This window comes from Coenobita brevimanus, chromosome 78, assembly GCF_032717465.1.
Source record: "Coenobita brevimanus isolate Jiangsu-jjx chromosome 78, ASM3271746v2, whole genome shotgun sequence".
Classification (NCBI taxonomy): Eukaryota; Metazoa; Arthropoda; class Malacostraca; order Decapoda; family Coenobitidae; genus Coenobita; species Coenobita brevimanus.
In genome coordinates, this window is record NC_137031.1 from 43,778,089 (window position 1) to 43,800,377 (window position 22,289).

At 40.2% G+C, this 22,289-nt stretch overlaps 1 protein-coding gene across 1 annotated transcript in view; it reads left to right on the forward strand.

Moving 5' to 3' along the window:
- The window catches only part of LOC145408825 (uncharacterized), a 214,538-nt gene that overhangs the window by 165,187 nt on the left and 27,062 nt on the right, over positions 1-22,289 (forward strand). The gene's annotated exons all lie outside the window — the stretch shown is intronic.

Sequence of the window (22,289 nt, forward strand, 5' to 3'; positions counted from 1 at the left end):
GCTCACTCCTCACCCGTCACCTCTTCCCCCACCCTTCATCCTATTCCTCCATTACATCACTAGCTTCCTGAGCCAAACACATCGTCACTCAGTTCCTTTCTCATCTTTCACACTTGTTTTTCCCTTATCTTTCCTCAAGCCACTTAGGTTTAAGTCAGAGGTGTCAAACTCTGTACTTCCCATGGGCCACACTTCTGTTCTGTTGATCATCTGAGGGCCTAGTCTATCTAACCTTATCGGAATCAGCGTGAGTATATAAAAGGAGTACATAGTGAAGTGAGATATATGTCATTTAAAAACAAACATGGTTTACACCTCAAGGTTTAATAAACTAATCACTACTAATACCCTACTAATCATTACCACCTCCAACTCCTCACCATCACTTCACCTCCAGCACCACCATATCAGCTCTAACCACCACCACCACCATCCCAAACACAATTGTTTCCAATCATCAACACAACTTCCTCCAACCGCTACTCGCACTACCACCTGCACCACTGCAGGTTAGATAGCCATTTCGGTAGAACTAAGTATATGATATGCTCTGGTTAGGTAAGATCTGGTTCGGTATGGTGAAGTTAAGGTAGATTAGGCTGTTACATTGTACAATGCATGTTAGGTTAGGTTAGGACCGTTAGGTTGTATAGATTTAGTTCAATTAGTTTAGGCTGGTTAGATTAAGTTCGGTTAGTTAATATGCGATAGAAATTAAAGCTAACACTGAAAGACTCGCATAAACACGGGAAAATAATAAATTTCATGAAAATAAATTGAACGTACACCACTCTAGAAACATTAGGTTAGATATGTGTAATTTAGGTTAGGCAAGGTTGGGGCAGGTTAGGATAGCTACCGTTTTGTAATGTAAAGTGCAGATAATTACATGTAGATTTGGGAAAATCAACACCTCTTATTATCAGCTTCACCCGGTGACTGTTCTCTCTAAACAACTTTTATTCCCATTCACGATAAGCTACAATAACCATTGACCTCAAATAACTGTCGAAACAATACGGTAATATAGCTTAAACAAGCGTCTACTCACCCGAAATTAAGGAACGTGAGTTTATAGGACTGGACCATTGTGTTTACGTTTTGTACTTCGTCCGAATTGAACAAATGAGGATCAACTGTTTCCAGATTTCCATCAGATTATTGAACTATATTTGCACATTGCACCATAAATTATTACTTTAAAGCGCATGCAAATTTTTAATTTGCAATCTAAATTGGAAACATGCTGAATGAAAGGAAAACCGGTGTAAAATATAATACAGCAAAGCCGCAGTCAATTCAAACATTTGGAGAAGTTTGATACACCTTCTAACCCTTGCAATGGCATTGGCTTCTACTTCAAGTTATTGATTATAGAAAGTTTGTGACATATTTGTTCATCAATAAATTGTTCAAATAGTATTTTTATTTATCAATTTATCAACAAATATTTCTTAACAGTGCTGTAATATTTGTTCACTTGATCATGTGACAAATTTTATGGGATATTCCATTTGCTATTTCTCATTTTTTCTTAATTCATCGCGGGCCACTCTTTTCCTCCACATGTGGCCCAGGGGTTTGACACCTCTGGTTTAAGTTAATATAATGGCCTGGGGTTAGCCGGTTTGAATCAAGACGACTTTGTACTGAAGAGGTTTAAGGAGACTGATATTAAATTTTCTTTTCTTTTCTTTCTTTCTTTTTTTCCTTGTCTTTGGGACATCTTCTATAGTGATTTAATTTCTTTCCTGATTTTTCCATGTTATATAATTTATTTTCATGTCTTATTCAGCTTACGTGAGACTTTTCGAAGAGAAATTAGATATAGCTTTTAATAACCCTTCCTTTAAATAAGATCTGCAATAACAAAGCAAAATGATTACCATATCGCCGTGACACTTACAGAGTTCGTTATTATTATTATTATTATTATCATTATTAATATTATTTCTGAGGAAGAACAAGAGCTAGGGAAAGAATTGTCATTCTCAAATCGCCATCGTTCCTCCCAAAAGAAAACTGAATTAGGACACGATATAGGTGGTAACTTTGGAAATCCAAGGTCTGGACTGAAATTCAATAACAGAACTTATGATCGATTCCCTGTGTGTATGTTCTTACCTTACCTAATTGTTCTTACCTAATTGTACCTTTACAGGAATGAGTCAAGCTCGTAGGCCTACTGTCCCGTGTCTTAAACCATATTTATCGTACATATCCTTAAATTTGTGAATTGTTTTGGCACACAGTATTTCATTCGGTAGTGCATTCCATTGATCAATTGCTCTGTTTGGGAAACTGAATTTCCTTACGTCTTTATCACCTCTCTTCTTATGCAGTTTTTTTGCAGTGTCCTCTTGCTGATGCTTCTCCATATGTTAAGTAATCATTTATGTCTATTTTCTCCTTTCCTGATATGCATTTATATAGCAATATCATGTCACTTCTTTTCCTTCTCTCCTGTAGTGTTGGTAGTTTCAGTTTATTTAGTCTTTCTTCGTAGCTTAGGTCCCTTAAGCTTGGTATCCATCTTGTAGCGGCCCTTTGAACTTTTTCAATCTTGTCTATATGCTTTTTGAGATGAGGACTCCAGACTACTGATGCATATTCCAGGGTTGGTCTAATGAATGATGTTATTATCCTTCTTAGCATGTCTTCATTTATGTATGTGAATGCTATTCTCATATTTGCAAGCAGTGTATACATGTTCCGTACCTTCTCGCTGATGTGGTCAGCCGGAGATAGTCTGTTATTGATAATCACACCTAGGTCTTTCTCTTTTTCTGATGTGTATAGGGTTTTATTTCCTAACTTATAATCCCAATCAGGTCTTTTTCCACTTTTACCAAACTTGATTACATGACACTTGTCCACATTGAATTCCATTTGCCATGTACTACTCCATTCATGAAGCTTATTTAATTCTTCTTGTAGCTATTTACAAGAGTCTGTGTTAGTAATTCTCCTTTGTATTTTTGCATCATCTCCAAACATATTCAGATAGCTCTCATTTCCAGTGTTACTGTTTATATCATTTATATACACTAAAAACATGATTGGTGCCAGCACTGAACCCTGTGGTACTCCACTAGTCACTTCTTTCCATGATGAGTAGTTTCCTCTTAGTACTGTCCTCATTTCTCTTTTTATGAGAAAGTCTTGCATCCAATAAAACAGTTTGCCTCGAATTCCTCCTTGATGGTACAGTTTCCATAAAAGTCTTTGGTGTGGTACTGTGTCAAAAGCTTTCTTGAAATCTAAATAGATACTGTCCACCCATCCTTCCCTTTCCTGTATTGTGTTTGTTACTCTGTCATAGTAGCTCAACAGATTAGTAACACATGATTTTCCTTTTCTGAAACCAAACTGTCTTTCTGTTATCATACTGTGTTCTTCTAGATGGTTTACCCAAGCCTTTCTTATAAGTTTTTCTAATACCTTGCTTACAACACTGGTCAGTGATACTGGTCGGTAGTTGAGTGGATTTTGTCTATTTCCTTTCTTGAATAAGGGGACAATATTTGCTTTTTTCCAAATATCAGGTAGTTTACCTTGACTCAAGGATTTCTTGAAAATTAAAAATAATGGTTTACTTAACTCCTTTGCACATTCTCGTAATACCCAACATGAAATTTCATCAGGACCACTTGCTTTTCCTCTGTCTAATCTACATAACTCCTCCTGTATTACTTTTTCTGCTATTTGTATATCTGGTAGTATGTGTGGACATGCGTGTTCCACATAGTCCCTCGCAAAATTTTTTTCTTCTGTAAAAACTAATTGGAAATTCTTATTTAGTGCTTCACAAATATCTTTCTCTTGTGTATAAGTGATTCCCTCGTCCGTAATGGATTGTATTATATCTTTTACTTTAGTTTTGCTTCTGATATAGCTGTAAAACAGCTTTGGTTGATCACTACTTTTATTTATTATATCCTCCTCAAACTGTTTTTGGGCTTCCCTCCTTATTCTTGTATAGTCGTTTCTTGCCTGTTTGTAATTATTATATGCCCTTTCACTATTGTGTCTTCTGTATCTATTCCACAACAAATCTCTTCTTTCTTTTGATTTTTTACATTCTGTATTGAACCATTTCTGTATTTTCTTATCTGCTTCTTTGTGCTGTGGGATGTACTTCTGGACTCCTATTTCATAAAATTCACAAAAATTTTTATATACAGCATTTAAATCTTGTCCTCTAAGCTCATTTTCCCAATCAACTTCTAAGAAATACTTCTTTAGGTCTTGATAATTTCCCTTTTTACAGTTTAGGCTCTTTTTGTAACTATCATTACTGTTTACTATGTCATACGCTATCCTGAAGTTATAATTTAGTACTGCATGATCGCTTTTCCCAAGTGGAGGGTGATATATTAAACTGTCAATATCATTTTCTTGCCTTGAAAATATTAAATCTAGCACTGAAGGTACATCGTCCTCTTTTTCTGGTGGTTTCCCTCACATGTTGTGTGTGTGTGTGTGTGTGTGTGTGTGTGTGCTCAAGAAGGAAAGGAGAGAGCAGAATTTCCCACCGTGCTACTCGTTCAAAAAAAAAAAAAAAAAAAAAAAAAACAGCCAAGAATAGAAAAGTATAGTATTCTGGGTCCATGGAACACCCGAACCGCGCCGCATGGGAGGGTGAGGGTCCGGGTGAGGGGGCGGAGCCTGGCTTTGTGGCGTCATCGTACGAGCTGACGTCATGACATCACCAGACTTCCCTCCCCCCACCTCATTTCCCTACTTCTCCCTTCTTCTCTTCTTTCTCCTTCCTTTTCCTCTCATCTCTTCTCGTCTTTTCCCCCTTTCCTCTCACCTTTTCGCCTCTTTCTCCGCTTTCCTCGCTTCTTGCCTTTCCTCCTACTTCCTCCTCACTCTTTTGTCCCCCTCATCCTCTGTTTTCCCTACTCTTCCTTCCTTTTCCCTTTCATGCTTCATCTTTCCCCTCGTTCTCACTTTTCCTCTCTTCTCACCCTTCCTCCCTCTTCCTTCTCTCCTTTTTGCCTCCCTTCCCCTCTACTTTACTTTTCTCCCCTGTTATCCTACCTCCCTCCTCTTGCTTTACTATCCTTATCCTTCAGAATTAGATCTTGTAGTCATAGTCTATTCTGTAACAAGCAGCCTCGAAAAGACCATCAGGTTTGTTTCTGTCTGCTTTCCTCTGTACTCCTTTGTACTTTCTCCTCTCTGCCCTTTCCTCTCTTCTCTTTCATTCTATCTCGTCTATTTCGTTCACCCCTTTCCTCTCGCTTCTCACTCTTCCTCCTTCCTTCTTCTCTCCCTATTGCCTCCCTTCCCCCTCTGCTTTGCCTCTCCCTCCTATTACCTCCCTCCTGTTACCCTCCCCTGATCTTGCCTCCCTCCTGTTCCCTCCCCTTCCCCAGCACCACCATCAGCAACCCAGTTCCCCCGAGTATTGATGTTTCAGGAAGGGGGCGTCCACACGTGTGCTCGAACAAGTGTTGGCAAGATGTAAGCAACACAGTAACGAACACCCTGCAAACATGTTGGGAACAGCAGCGTCCAGATCATGTTGGCAACATCATGATGAAGTCTCGGCTGCCTGGTATGGACACACATTCCTTTGCCTCTGCTGTCACTGTTCAAAGCTGCACTGAAACATGTTTGCATACATCTGTCCAAAGACTGCTGCATACATCATGTACCCAAACTTGTTGCCAGCTGTGTTGCCAACATATTCGAGTACACGTGAGGACGCGCTCTAACAGTCCAGCGGAAATACTTCTCATCTATACCAATACTTCACATCGTTTTAAACCAGTACTTTCAATGCAGTGACGTTCTAACTGTACCTTATATTTGAGTATTTATTGTATTTGTTATTTGTATTTAATTAATGGGTGATTATTTCTATTTATTTTTTTAACATTTTTATTTACTTACTTTTTCCCTCTTTATTTTTATCCTGTTTTTAGAAGAGTATATTAAGACCAGGAGAGCCTTTTCGAATATAGGCTTCATTAACCCTTTTACCGTCGGGGTACTCCAATAAATTCACCTGCCGATGGCACGAAAAAATATCAAAATACACTATGTAACAGAGGAAAATGAAGAACACGTCTGCAATCCATATACGTCTACTTATCCTTTTCACTGATACTGTCGGTGCTGAAGAGGAACGCCCTCATGTGGCGGCATTGATATAACCATCTGGCTCAAATGAGTGATTACGCAAGCATTCCTTAGGTATTTCCCTGCCGGGGGCCACAACAGCGATGTCATCATTATCGTCATCATCATCGGCAGCAATAGCGGCAGCAACAGCGGCACCACCACCACCACCACCACCACAAGCGACAACAACAAAAACAAAAACAAATACAACAAAAACAAAAAACAACAGCTTTTATAGTCATATTTTTTTGTGGCTAACATCAGACGATATTATCTGACGCTGCTAAATATCTACCTGTTTAGCGTTAATCAATAGATCTGCTTCAGTGAATACTTTTGTGTCATGAATAAACTTACTCAATAAAAACATGCATTTTTTCTCAGAGGCAGAGAATGAGATAGTTCAATAACCAAGCTAATCTGTCAACAGGCACATCGAAACATAGATCCCCTACTTCACACCTGTAGATTCTATGAAACCTAGAAGCTCACAGCAAACACAGATAACACTATCGTTAGCCTATAAGAGTTCCGTAACAATACCATTGCCATATAAGTTTTCTGTAACGCTCCTGGATGCTTCTGGTTGCTAGGAAAAACTTTTGGTCAGAACGGCCTCCTCCTTCTCCTCCTCCTCCTCCTCCTCTCCTCTTTCTTCTCTTCCTATAATCAACATCGTCGTCGACATCATCATCATCACTCTGGAAAATTGGCTTACGTTGCCCACTCCTCGCGGAAGCAGTGAAGTGGGAAAATGAAAGTACTCAAATCCACTACGTTCATAAAACTGAATATCACTGTAATTTGGATTCAAACTAGAAAATGCAACCAGTCCTCTCACGCCATATTACGATTTCAAGGTCATGAATGGATTTTGTTAAAAAAAAATTTAGTTCATCCTGATGTGTCGATAATGACGCTACTTTGTGTGTGTGTGTGTGTGTGTGTGTGTGTGTGTGTGTGTGTGTGTGTGTGTGTGTGTGTGTGTGTGTTTAACGAAATCGCCTATCACTTTGCACTGTTATAGGGTTCTGTGTTGTGTTCGTAGCTATTATTTGAAAAGTTTATTTTCTTGTAAATGAAAAACATGGAAAAACTTTACATATTCGATAGATGGTGACCCTTAGTTGTGTGTGTGTGTGTGTGTGTGAAAGTACGTGCGTGTGCATGTGTTTTTGTTTGTACGTGTGTGCGTCCGCGATTGTATATATATATATATATATATATATATATATATATATATATATATATATATATATATATATATATATAACTCTCTCTCTGTGTGTGTGTGTGTGTGTGTGTGTGTGTCACACCACTGTAGTCTATAATCGTTGTCACTCTAAGGCTGTAATCTCTGAATGGTGAAGGAGACTCACCTTAGAGGTTGTAATACTGAATATCTGCTAGACAGGTGAAACATGGGAAACATCTGCAAAATACCTAGTAATGTATGTACAGTATATACACACAGCAAGTTAGCAATCATTAGTAATGCCCGAAAGTGTGTTATTTTCGGCAACATCTACACTGATAGGATTAGACTCAAAATGAAGGCACTATGTTGGCTCATAGCTGCTATTTTCAAAATAAATTTTGATGCTAATATGGCTGAAGAGAGTGCTTGGCTCTGAAATATTATCACACATCCAAAAAAACACACAAACATAAAAAACACTCGCACACGAATAAGGCGAGGGTACCTGTTATGGTGGTGCGTCAGGCATGGAACATCTGTGAATATCCCTAGGCAGTGAAATTACCGTGTCTAGTCGTCCTCAAGGCCAGGGCCGTCGTCAGCCACTTCTGGGCTTCCTGGTGGTTCCCTGCTGTTACAGAAATGCTGCCTGGCCAGATGTCTGCAGCAGTCACAGCATCACTCACAACACTATCACTAAAAGCCACTTTAGTAGGTAAACACCGCCATCACCACCTGCCATGAGACATAATATGTTACTTATATCTTACAATCATGCTCTGTGAAAAAAATACACACAATTTTTATGCATCAACCACACAGGACCACCAATTCGTAAGAAACTAGATTATAAATTGTACATTTTCGTTAGTACAATCAGATACAGTCAGGCAAACAATGTGTGTGAAGCAATTTCATTTGTCTTCAGTTGTACACAACCCAGCGGATATTACTGTGGCCTTGATCTGCGACACCCATCCTACTCGGGACGGAAGATTTCGTAATACTTTTTCCTGGTAATACATGTTCCATAATACATCTTCAGATTGTCTTGTATACTACCCATGCCTTTTTTACATGTCGATACATTATGCACCAGTAGCTGACAAGAGGATAATATGTAGCATCAGAAAAAGGGAAAAAACTCCAAAGAGGTGTTACTTCCCAAGCCAGCGGAAATACCGTCTATTATCAATAACCGTCTCCCTTCCCGTACCTCATACAGCATCCCCTGCATTTTATATATCTTAATCTCTTAAATCTGATGATGCACTTTATATATGATTTCCTGTTTTCTTTCTTTCTTCCCTCCCTCTCTCTCTCTCTCGCTCTGTCTGTCTGTCTGTCTGTCTGTCTGTCTCTCTCTCTCTCTCTCTCTCTCTCTCTCTCTCTCTCTTCATTCTATCTCCAACAGACGTTTTGATTCAAACCAGCAAAGAAATTTAGTGGTGAAATGACTTACTGAAGGTCATATCTAACCCCTCCAGTTATAAAAGTATCTCCGAAGCTGAGTGTAATCTTCTGTTGAAAGAAAAATAAAATGAAATAAAATAAATATACTGTAAAATTAAAGTAAGATACGAAAAATAAATTTTTGGGCAGAAGGGATTAACTTTTACTTGCTTTATCGTAGCCTTTTCTCTTTTACCTCACTTTTAACACATCTCACTCACTGCCTTGAACTTGATATTTTTAATTCTATCTCTTTCTTTATCTCTAATATCATTCGTCACGTCTCACTCCACGCTTTGTTTTCCCATCCTTCCTTAACTTCTACTTTTCCCTCATACCTCACCTCATTGTTAACTTTATTTTTCTCCTTTGACGCCATTCCTCACATTTCACAATATTCCTTGTCTCACGCTTCACCCCACTCTTTCCTCAGTGGTGAGAGAGAGAGAGAGAGAGAGAGAGAGAGAGAGAGAGAGAGAGAGAGAGGGCATTAAAACACTCGACAGAAAAAGAAAAAAAGGAAATTCTTTTACCTCTCGCTGATTGCATTAGATACAGTTAAGTGCACTCTAAACCTGTTTTTATATTGGCCGTAATGAATTCAGCGTTTGCCATCCCCTGTGCCACTTTATTAACCCTTTTCCTGCAGTTGGTGCTTTTGAACATTTTAGCCATAAGACTGGTGCTGGGGAGGGGCTCCTTCGTGTGGTGGCCTGGTTTGTATAACCAGGCGGCTCAACCGCCTAGTTGTACAAACGTCCGTCACCTACTTCCCTTATCCCCGAAAGGAAGATGCTAATTTACAGGAGGTGGGAGGACTTAGCCTGCGGTCCACCGAGTTCATTCTTCGGATGATCCTTGGGATGCAACCACAACATCTACTAACCCGATCAGTTCAGTGACGCTTGTGTGTGTGTGTGTGTGTGTGTGTGTGTGTGTGTGTGTGTGTGTGTGTGTGTGTGTGTGTGTGCATTCTTGTTACCTCCAAACGATTTTGCTCAGATTACGAAAGACCAATGAACTGGAGGGGTTAGCCGTAGCCTTAATTAAGAACGCCACATTCTGTGGAGTTGTTATTGATATTGCAAATATTTCTTTTTTCTTTGGGGGGGGGGAGATCTAGATGGCTGGCATTCCAAGACCGTTCGAGATAAAGACGAAATTTTCAAGAGTGGTATATCTTGGCTGCAGGCCTCTTTTGGTGCAAAAATTTCTTTTTCCTAGCACTAGCGCCACATCAGCGCCCTCTATGTGATTTTATCAATTTTTGTTACTGCGCAGCAAATATGACTGAATCGATTGGTTTGAAAATATGTCAATATGCAGTCGTCAACATATACTAGTGCACCTGGGTACTGATACTGAGATCCGACAAGTACATTTTGAGATATTGATGAAAATCAAAATGGCCACATCATACCTTAAAGTGCTAAATCGGAAAGAATTTGGCCGATTTTGACCAAACTCGGTGGAAATGTAGTGGGTCATGAGAGAACATGATCTACATGGTATGAATGACATTGACCTTGATCTCAAGGTCACAGGTCAAAATTCTTTAAATAGTTTGAGTCATACCAAAAGTCCCTTAATATTAGGTCTACAATGATAACAAAAGTATTTGCATATGGAATGTGGAGTTCTTTGAATAATGCTTGAGCAATTTAAGAATTCTAGTTAACTTTTCCATTAACACAGGTCATTCATAGCTTTAATAAAATCGTCTACAGTGAGAAAAAGGCTAAATAAAGTAACTGGACTGATGGGATTGCCAGAAGATTTGGTTCACCTAAGAGAAATCCTGGCATTCAGAGTCCTCAAAAACTTTCCCGGGTAACCATTTATCTGCTATTGTTTCACCCGGGAATTTTATGTAGGATAACACCAGATGATTGAGTTAGCTGAGAAAAATCCTAGAAGTCAAAGGGTTAAGGAGTCTGCGTCGTAGTGTAGGTAGTTTTGGAAATTTCGTAACACTAATTCCTTTGCCATTTATTCATCATATTACACGTCAGATTCTTCTTGTATGTTACTGATGCGAACTCTAACGATATCAAAGCAACATAAACAGGATCCAAGAGAATGTTAAGGTACAGCAAAATAAATCGCAAAGGAATAGGTGTTACGAAGTCCTTATGGCACCTACAACCCGGTCCTTTGCATCCCTACTCATCACCGTCCAAACTTCCCCTTCCTGTACACGAAAAAAACAAAACAATTATCCTTCACAAACAGGAAGGACCCAGGAGAGTGTGCCGGGTTGAACCATAAATCCTACGTTACTTAACAGGGACTCTACAAGGATGGTATAATGACACGGTAGAAGGATGTAATTTTAACTGTCACCACAATCTCTCTCTCTCTCTCTCTCTCTCTCTCTCTCTCTCTCTCTCTCTCTCTCTTTGTGAACTGAAAGAGTTTATAGTTTCTGGCCTTCTCAGTATGATCGTCGGGCTGTAGTAAAAAAAAAATATTAATAATACTTAGGATAAGAACAAGAAAAAGAGGAAGAAAAAAGAAGAAAAGAGGGAGAGAAGAAGAAAAAGAAGAAGAAGAAGTCTCGTCCTAATATGGTCTTTACCAAAATGGTACAATGACTTGAAACACACACACACACACACACACACACACACACACACACACACAAATAAGGAGTCATTGCCCGGTGTGTGTGTGGAGGACCAGGTGATGCACTGGTTAGCACATTTATCTCGCAGCTGGAAGAACCCGAGGTCAGTTCTCGAGCCGATCAGACTGGTGGACTCATTTTGTTTTCCTCTTGTCTCTGTTCAACCAGCAACACTACTGGGGACCTGGATATACACTGATCACCACGGGTCGTATTCTAGGGCACCACTGAGACTTAGCAAAAATTAACTGTCTTTCTTAATTACCTTCGTGCAGTCGAGAGGCAGAAATCTAAACCTTCTTCTTCGTCATCTCCATCTTCTTTATTCTCCTCCTCCTCCTCCTCCTCCTTCGTCATCGCCATCGTCTTCCTCCTCTTCCTCCTCCTCCTCCTCCTTTTTCTTCTTCTTTCTCTGTCATCGTCAGTGTGAATCGAGGCAAGGAGGCAACTTTAATAACTTTCTGTTTATAGGATCATATTGTCACTGGTTTGAGAGATTCCGTGTCACTTCTTCCTAAGCGACTTATTTTGCCTATTCCTTTCTGAAAAATTTGCCGTAAGTGAAATAATTCGTTTGGAACTTGCAAGAATAAAATGTAAAGATGACATCGTAGTGAGGGGATTTTATATATAAGGTTTAATCTGTTGTAGAGGGATGCCTTCATGTGGTGGCACCGATATAGCCAGGTCGATCAACTGCCTGTATATACAAATGTCCTTGAACAACTTCCTTATCACCCGAAAAGAGGAAAGTGAACTGCACAAGAACAGTTTAGGCCTGCAGCCCACCGAGTTTACGATTCGGATGAACTTGGGGCTATAACAACAACAACAGCAACAGCAGCAGCAACAACAACAACAACAAAAACTACAACAATAAATACTACTACTACTTAGCAGCAGTAGTAGTAGTAGCAGTATTAGTATTAGTAGTATTAGTATCAGTATTAGTATTAGTATTATCAGTAGTAGTAGTAGTAAAAGTTCTGGTAGTAGCAGCAATCTGTTCTTCCTGTAACGAGTTAAGGTTAAGGTTATGTTATAATGCTGCATGTTATTCACACTGATGAAGGGCACTGGGTCTCTGAATGTCAAGAATAAAACGAGGCAGATGGAAGCAGACCTGATTATTTTCTCATTTCAAGGAGTTATGTAAGGCTTGGCCATTTATACTGAGCTGCAGAGGCTTGCCTGAGTACGGTAATTACATCTGCGTATTTTAATGCAAGCTTCGAAATCTTTCTATATAAATACTTGGAGGAATCTGAGTCTGTGAATCAAGGCCGCATCCATGATTTATGTCCGGGGGAGGGTGGGGTGGGTGAGCTGAGACAACACGACAAATAGTGAAATCCACACTCTGTCCAAAGACAAGGTTATAGCATATTCCTTTAGGAAACCCTTTACGGAGCAGAGTCTTGTTTAGGAATTATTAGTAACGTAATTTATCTGTACTGCATCTTTGAGAGATTTGGGGGAGGAGGGAATGGGAGAGAAGAGGGAATTCATCCTATTGATCCCTCACTCTTTTAACCGTCGCTATGAAACACACACACACACACACACACACACACACACACACACACACACACACACACACACATATTTATCTACCTATCTATCTAATCTGTCTGTCTGTCTGTCTGTCTCTGTCTGTCTCTGTCTCTGTCTGTCTGTCTGTCTGTTTCTCTCTCTCTCTCTCTCTCTCTCTCTTTCTTATATATATGGATACAGGGTGTCCCAGGAGGACACGGCATAACAATGGGAAACGATAGATGAGAGAATTATAAATAAAAAATACTATATCAACACTGGTCCAAGCCTCAACCGTTACGGAGCTACGGATATTGATGACCTTATGGGTGAATTATGAGGGAGACCATATTCCCCCATACGGTCATCAGTAACTGTCGCTCCGTAAAGGCTGTGATTTGGACTCATGTTGACAGCATTTCTTCCTTAGAATTCCCTTATCTATAATCTCCTAGTTTTATGCCCACTCCTTCCAGAACACCCTATCAATCTATATATCGCTGGATAGATAGGTACACTTTTAAAGTATACGTAAATTTAATAAAGAATATATAAAAATTTAGGATAATAGCCGCTGCTCCCTCACCTAACTATTGCCAGATTAAACCCACCATCCCGCCACCGCTGCCTCCGCCACCGCTCACCGCTATATATACAACAGGCAGATTAATGTGTCACCTGTGCTCTAATACGCTCGCCAACACGAACCAAAATTATTCCGAAACCTTTAATACTAGATCGTGACTATCCAAGATCAAAGCAGCTCTATTTCCTTTAATCCTTTGGCGAATTTTTCCAGTATACTTCCACTGCTTTAAGACGACTGTATTTACCTAAGAACAAGATTTTTCAACTGGAGGGGTCACGCTATTGACTTCATTACCCCTGAAACGTAGCAACATCGCCTCTCGACAGGAAGAATGAAATATTAAATACTTTCTTGTGGTGAAGAGGATAACGGGAAGATGACCGACAACATCAAACTCTGCTAGCGGGAAATATAGGTCAGCAACCCTGATAACTGTAAAGCACTTAAGCACAAATCTTATGATATAATTACGATCCTCGTCCAAATTATATCCAGGAAGAATATAACACGTTTCCAGTGGACTTAAACACCACAGACTATATATATCATCACCTTTGACCTTTAACTTTGATCACCGTGTCTTGATGTAGCTAAAAATGAAGCAGCTGGGAATAATACAAGTCTGCCTTGAATATTGTGTTATATTTTCACAGATGAGTACCACTAATCTTCATTCTGCCCTTTTCATCGTACTGTATTTTATTTCCAGTGAAAGAAATTACATTAGCTTTTGCTGTTGGCAGACGCTGACACAACTTGCCTTAAGTAAACAAGGTGTCATTTCTCGTGTAGCTTTGATTTTTGCTTATAATGTGCTGTAATATCATTGGCACATTCATTTCTTCATTAGCGATATGCTTTGGATATTACGCTTTATTTTTAGCTCGTATTCTATGGATATCTTTTTCATATCGACATTACATGAAAAAAGTACAAGACAACTTTATGTGGAATATGCAAAATAAATCGCAGAGGGAAAGATGTTAAGGCTCCTATGCCAGCGAGAACAAGGCTGAGGATGGATCATATTTTTGTTGATATTGGATGTTACGCTCATTTTCAGCGATTTATTCTGCACGCTACGCCTTAGTAATCCTCATGTATGTCATTCACGCAAACTATGCCGACATTAAAAAGACACAAATAACATGTAAAAACACAATAAAGCGTAATATGCAAGGTTACATATTCCTATACCAGTGAGAAGAACTGACGGCTGTGATCTGGTTGGCAAACTCTCTCTCTCTCTCTCTCTCTCTCTCTCTCTCTCTCTCTCTCTCTCTCTCTCTCTCTCTCTCTCTCTCTCTCTCTCTCTCTCTCTCTCTCTCTCTCTCTCTGATATCGATACAAATTGCGTCAGAAGAAATTAACCACATTCAGTTCGGTGGCGTCATTTTCCATTTTGTTTTTGTTTTTCACAGATAATCTAAATCTAAGAGACACATATCGAACCATAGGGAGTGGATTACAGCCCTCACTAACACCGACACGAGGCTGCAAATCTTTCAAAGCTAAGCAAAATCTGGACTGAAGGGGTTAAGGTGAATGAGGCAATATAAATCGCTAAGGAAATGGTGTTGCGAAATCTCTAAACTTAACTAAGTGGCTTTGGAAGTGTCGTAGCAGCTCTTCCTTAGCGATGTTATCTGCGAATGTAAACTTATTACCCTCATGCATATCATCGATGCAAAACTATATCAATAATGAGAGATATAAATACCACTCAGGAGACCGTTGTGGTTTAATGTGCAAAATAAAAAGAGGGGTCACGAAATCTCCACACTCAACTAGACAAGGGCTGGGTACGAGAAAAAAGAATAAATATAATAAAAATAAACACTCCACGAGAGACCATTTGGGTATAATGTGTACTCGTAAGATATCTCGTGAAGGAAAAGGAATCACGAGACGCAGCCAGACCAGGGCTGTGTGCGAAGGCTATATGCAGCACTGTCATGGGCCTCAAGTACTCGTGGGTTACATAATGTCCCGGCGGGTGGAGACGGACCCTGCCTGCAACACCCCTCCCCCTCCCTCTCCACCTACATGACTTTATCCTTCACCCTGCTGTTGCTAAGGGGGATCTTGGCACCGCACTCTTGGGCTCCATTTTGAGTACTTCCGTTCACTATTGCAGCTTCACGTTATGTTCAGTTTTGTAATGTTGATGGTATGTCTTTTATATGAAACCAGACTAAGGCGTTTCTTCATATCTCTCTTACAGATATTAAGTTCATGATTGTGTCTTTGCCTTCTTTTTTCCAAACATCAAAGACACAGTGACTACATTTCTTGGTGTTTTTCCTTTATTGTCTTTATTTCATGTTTATCGACAGTTCAGGTTAATGATTTCAGATGGTGATAACTTTCCACAAAGTCTTTTCTCCACTTTTTTTTTTTTTTTCAGTATTAGGGACACAATGACTAAATCTCTCGGTGATTTTCTTTATGGAAATTTTTGTTGTTAATTGAAAGTTCAGATTAATGATTTCGAATTGCGATATTTTTTCTTAGAGTGGAGTATTGCAGATCTCTGCATATGTTCAGCCGACTGCTCCTGCTTAGCAACTTGTACTCACCGTCTCAGCAGATCCCTTATTATCTGCCTAATGTATTATTTATTATTTTGTATCGTTGTTAATTGTGCAGCTCCTTCTCATCATCTAATATTTCTAGATTTTACTCCAGTCTTGAAATATAACACAGCGCAATTGGTACTCATCCTGCATCATACAAGCTGCAGCTCTTACACTTCAGCGTCTGCTCGCATAGTCTGTGCACCTTTCATGCAGGACAGCAAACGAGTACCTGTGATAGTTCTTGCTTCCCTACCTGTAGCCACAAACTCTTCTTTTTTCCAGTAGCTAGGACTGTCAACACACACACACACACACACACACACACACACACACACACACACACACACACACACACACACACACACAAACCACGGACTGAACCTCTCTTCTATCTGTGCAATACCTTTTGCTTCCATGTAGTAAATTTCTAACTATTTAATAAAGCCATGTTTGTCCTTTTGACCTAGCGATTCAGCATCTTTTAAAATGAAATAAAAGAAAAGGAGGCGTGACAGACCTGCCCAAGAGCCCCCAGTTAGAAACAAGTTATCTCCCCTCCGGGTTGCTGGCAAAGGAACGCTGACCTGAGCCCGGATTTTCTAACAAACTTGCGAGCAGCTGTCTCCCGTAACTAGGATTTTGTGTGTGTATATGTGTGTGTGTGTGTGTGTGTGTGTGTGTGTGTGTGTGTGAATAAACCCCTTGTGTATTACGGTTCGGCTCTGACGCTTTTCATGTCTTTCCCGAAAAAGAAAAAAAAATACAGTTACAAGAGGAAATTAACTGTAAGGTTGTTGGTGAATATCGCTTGGTCCTGGCATGGTTATCGACGCCCATGGAATCAGTGACCTGCAGCTTCCCTCGGTGATGTTGCCAGGGTAAGAGCTAAATCTGAACCACACCCTCCTGCCCTGCTCACCAACCTACTCTCCTGTCTTAAACTACCCACTCTCCCCCTTCTCCTCACCCCACATCCACCCACTCTCCCCTACCCTCACCCTACATCTACCCACATTCCCCTCCACTCACCCACATACCCAATCTCCTCTCCTCTAGCCCACCTATCCACCAATCTCTTCCCTTACTTCACCTTACACTTACCTACTTTCCTCTCTCCTCCCTTCATTCCCCATGTGACTATTCTCTAACCACCTACCTACTCTTCTCTACCCACTTATTCCCTTGCCCATTCCTCATTCCTCTCCTACCCACTCTTCTCTCCCCAGCTGGTAATTTCGCTCTCCCCACCCCTCACATTCCTCACCTCTCCTACCCACTCTCCTCTCCCCGTCCCTCCCTCCGCCTCCCGTCCAAGCCCCTCAGTCTCCTCTTCCGGCCATACTCCACCCAAGGTCTCGACTCTATCTACCTATACTTCTGTTTCCGGGAGGGTTCGTATGTGGGTGATAGACGGGCAGGTGTGCGCTCGTGTCACTTTGAAACCGGCTTGTCCTGGTGCTCTAAGAGTAAATTCTTCACTACGACGATAGATTTCTATATTTATCTTGATACCGAGAAGTCCATGATGGCACGGGATTAATAAATGATCCATGCGTCCCCTTCCTTTCGAAATGTCTAACTTTAGGTGAATGAAGCCGTCTGTAAATAGCAGGAATAAAATGAAAAGTACATCATCGGACTGAAAGAGGATATAATACTCACTGGATGAATGGAAACGTGCTGCAGAGAGGCTGAGTATGGGAAGCTCTTCATACTATTTGGAATCCTTCATGAGAGGCCATTTTCTGGAGAGATGCTAGCTTAAGTTGCTGTCAACATCAACCAACTCACAAAGGAGTTGGGAACCACTGATTACCGCTACATCATTTGGAAAAGGTACACAGTCAAAGCAAGGAGGAAGGACCGGTCATAAGAGTACTGCAGACCTTACTGAGGGCCACTCTTTAATGGTACTGAAAAAAAAAAAAACGAGTAAATCTATAACTTAAAAATTCTTCCAAAGTCATGAGGAGGACAATGACTGAGTACAAAACCCGTCCTTTCAGATCTTCCACAACCAGCGAAGTATATATATAGTCTCTCTCTCTCTCTCTCTCTCTCTCTCTCTCTCTATATATATATATATATATATATATATATATATATATATATATATATATATGTTAATCACTCCTCCGATGACGAAGTAATTTACAATAAAGTCACAAGGCGATTTTGCTCAGCTTTGGATAGACACTTAGAACTGGAGGAGTTAGACATATCCTTCATTAACCCTTTCACTACTAAAGGTTTTCTTTTAACTGAAAAAAAAAAAATCGTCTAGAGATAACAAGATTGAGAAAGAGAAAAAAAGTGTCGTAAGTTTGAAGGGGTTAAGTAGCGCTGCCGTGAGAGTTAACCTCGAAATCTGCGTCTGTGTGAGGCAACTACAGACAAAATAACTTAAATTGCTGACTTTAATAACATTTGCATTATGAGTATGCCGCAGGAAGGCCGTCACTTAGATCTGTATTTTGTCATTGTTTTATGTTTTGTTCATTACGAGGATAAGACACTGATAGTAAATAGAAGGGCAGTGCTGGGTAAAATCACTCAAATAAAACCAAGAAATACCTCCCAGGCCATTATATCTCCTAAAAATTGACTGTTAATTAGATGAACACGTGAGAACCGGGCAAAAACTTGGGTCTTTCTGTGCAACTCTGTCGGAGTAAGGCAGGCCCAGAAACAGCCCCATACCCAGGCTTTAGATACACACACTCACCACATCCTGCACAGGTGGCTCTTCCAGGTCACGTCACCCCAGCTCCCTCACGATGTTTACAGCCACATGCAGCCTGACTGAGAAGGAAAGCATCCAACACGTCTAGGAAACTCATTAGAGACGCTGAAGGAGAAAATGATGTGATCGAGTCCCTATGTATGTTTGTATGGAGGCGGGTAGGCAGGTACATACATTCATATGCATGTATGTATTACGCATGCATGTATGTTACAAAAATATTTCATGAATGCCTGATCCAGTTTAGATCAAAATTGGCACATACATTGTGTGTAGGTTTAGGAAGAATTAATTCGATTTTGGTGCAGGTCGAGCAATGGTGAAGGTCACGAGTATCGGTCAAAGCTTGGGCGTGGAGTTGCTGCTCTCTGGCCGCTATTGACCTGTTTTTACGCTGTTTGCTAAATTTATACCGTCCTATTTACGTTTATATCGTACTTATTAAATTATTACAATTATACCGTACTTATTTTTTTTTATCTTTGTTAGGCTACATGTGTAACGTACTTGTTATATTTATTTCGAATTCATTCCATTTATGTCATATTTGTTACCGGTACATTTTCTGACCAACAAACACATGAAACGGAAGGAAAGTGGTCACGGAATTGAAATGAAGTTAAAAAAAAATCTGTACCGCTATATATCGATATATCTCTACCTATACATACATAAACAGAGAGAGAGAGAGAGAGAGAGAGAGAGAGAGAGAGAGAGAGAGAGAGACTAAATGAGTCCTTGATGTCTGGCCGGAAAAGAGTGAGCCCTCAGCCTTCTCTGACAGTGTGTATGTGATGTCCGTCATGTAACCAGCTACACCCCGTTCACTTCAAACACTTCAGTCCATTGGCGCATTTGTTAATTCATTCTTCCTGGCACCAGACGATTTTACTTAGGTTGGGATGGAGCTCTTGAACTGGGTGGGTATTTTTTGCAGATTCTTTTTTATATTAGTCGATTTCATTCAGCTTAGGTTGGACTTTTTTGAACAGGCTGGGTTATATACAGCTTTTCTTAACCCCCTTCACCATAGTAAGTTTGTTTTCATCTGACAGAACTGGGCCACTCTCATAACTTCAGTGCTTTGAAGTGATCGGATGTATTTCAATGAGTCCTAGCTATAAGGCACTGTACGAATGAATCTCTCTGGTTTCTTGTTAAATCAACATTCCAATCTTACAGCACCTGGCCATCAACCAGGCTGAAAGGAGCTTGGAATCTTTGTCAGGTAAAAACAAACACACTGTAATGGAGATCAATCTTAAAGTGAATAAAATCGTCTATTATTAGCAAGAATTACCCGGAATAAAACGTGATGGCAGTGATGGGGTTAACACTAAGTCGCCTATGATTTACTGTTAGCTGAATATAATCGCCTGGTGTTAGATGGAATGAAATGCTAGACCTGTTCCAACCATGAACGGGTGAATGGTATCAATATCAACACTCAAGCTCTTATGACTTATTCAGCTGAATAAAATCACCAGGCTTTAGCTACAATAAAATACTATACATGCCATAACCACTAGAGGGTTAATGGTATCAGTAGTAACATTCAAGCTCCTACGACGAAGTGAGAACAAAAACGTCTGGCGATGGCTAGAGACTACAGCCTTCTCAGTGGTGTGAAGAGGCAAAGTTGATGATTGTATTCTTGGGGAAGATTTTAACTTGATAAAACTGTTTTCATGACTCTCTTGCAGTCGATAGGCGTTAATCCTAAGCTTTCTTTTGGGAAGCGGCTGTCATCATGTCACTCGTTAAGGATTTTCGGAAAGTAGGTGCTTTACTCTCAATGCCTCATATGGTGGTTCACTTTTACGAAGCTCCATATGATGCCACATGTATCTAATACTTCTGCGAAACTGCACTTGTTTCGGCAGATTGAGAAGAGGCAACTACGAGGTAGAGCGGTTTAATCCCTCCAGGACGATGGCTTAGTATTTTCTTGCTTCAGTCAAATGAATCTTATATAATTTTGGGGGAATCATTCGTCGTGACCAGCTTGCAGTAAACAATATCTCTTTCATCCCTTTTAATACGACTGTCTTTCTTAATCTTTCTAAGATCACGCTACATTATCAGTCTGCAGAAAACTTTCCAAAATGAAAGCTTTTAACTTTTTTTTCCATAAAGAAAAAAAAGGTGACATCTTTCTTTTGTTCATTTTTGCTACCTTCAGACGATCTCATCAATCGTGGGGAAGACCCCTGGTGGTAGTGAAAGGATCAATGAAGCCTGTATCTAACACCTGTTCGAAAAGTCTCTCCAAGAGATGAATTAAAATGTCTCGTGGTAAAAAATGAAATTTACAATACTTACTCGAATAGAAGGGGATAAAGCTGAGTTCAAGGAGCGTATAATCGACTGGCGGTTAGTGGTGGTAAACTATATGAGAGATCTGAACAAGTTTTCCAAGCAGCCACCGTGGATGAACTCTAAGACGGCAACTTCGGAGCTTACTGACTGATACGAGCAGACAGAGCGACCGAAAGTAGGATCTCTACTCGAGAGCTACTGGTATGTTCAGTTAGGGAACATACGTTATCCTAATGTTACACTGCGTCTACTTTTCCAACTACCGGAATGTTATTTTCATCCTTGTTACATCTTGAAAGTTTCGTCAATGAGCAGAGAAGTTAAAAAGTCTCAGAGCAGGAAGATTAGCCAAGAAGTGATGAAATATTTAATGTACTGTTGTCCATGATTTTCGACCGTGCACATTACAAGGCACCGCTGTGTGGGGGTCTTCTGAAAGGCTCTGTATTTTCCACCAAGCGTAGTAAATGTACACACAAAAAAAAAACTATCGTTACACCTTCTGCGCGATATAAAATGACACACGAATGAAGGGTTTTGATAACAGCCTCCTCCATTGGTATCCCTGCGTGTGTTTGTTGCATATTTATTATAACCTATATCCATTGCTTCTCCCATGCATATTTCTACCTCGTCCTATTTGGCAACTCACCCACTGTCAGGCTTACCAACCCTAGCGAGACAGCCAGGTTGTTCAGTATGAAACATATCGGACCCCCCTGTAACGAAAGTTTTTTTTGCTGTGTGTACACCAGGAAACCATTTACTACGCTGAGTGGTAACCATATGACCAAATTATGGCGCCTAGTGGTTCGTGGGTAATTAAGGCGTTCCAATCAGGTTGGGCCTGTGTAAGTTTATATCCAAGGAGTGGTTGGGGTTTATTGCATACATAATGCCACTCAGGGATGAGGGAGGCTGGTCACTCTCATCTTAAATCAGCATAAGTGCATCTTGCGTCCATGCTCCAGTCATTCCACCTCAACCCAGTCATTCACTCACAATAACAAATTGACGTGCAGTGTTGGAGTTACTGAAGTGAGGTATGCTATGTTGTTGTTGATCAGCTCCAGTCTGTCTGGCCGAGCAGTTGATCTCAGTGGCGAACATAGTGA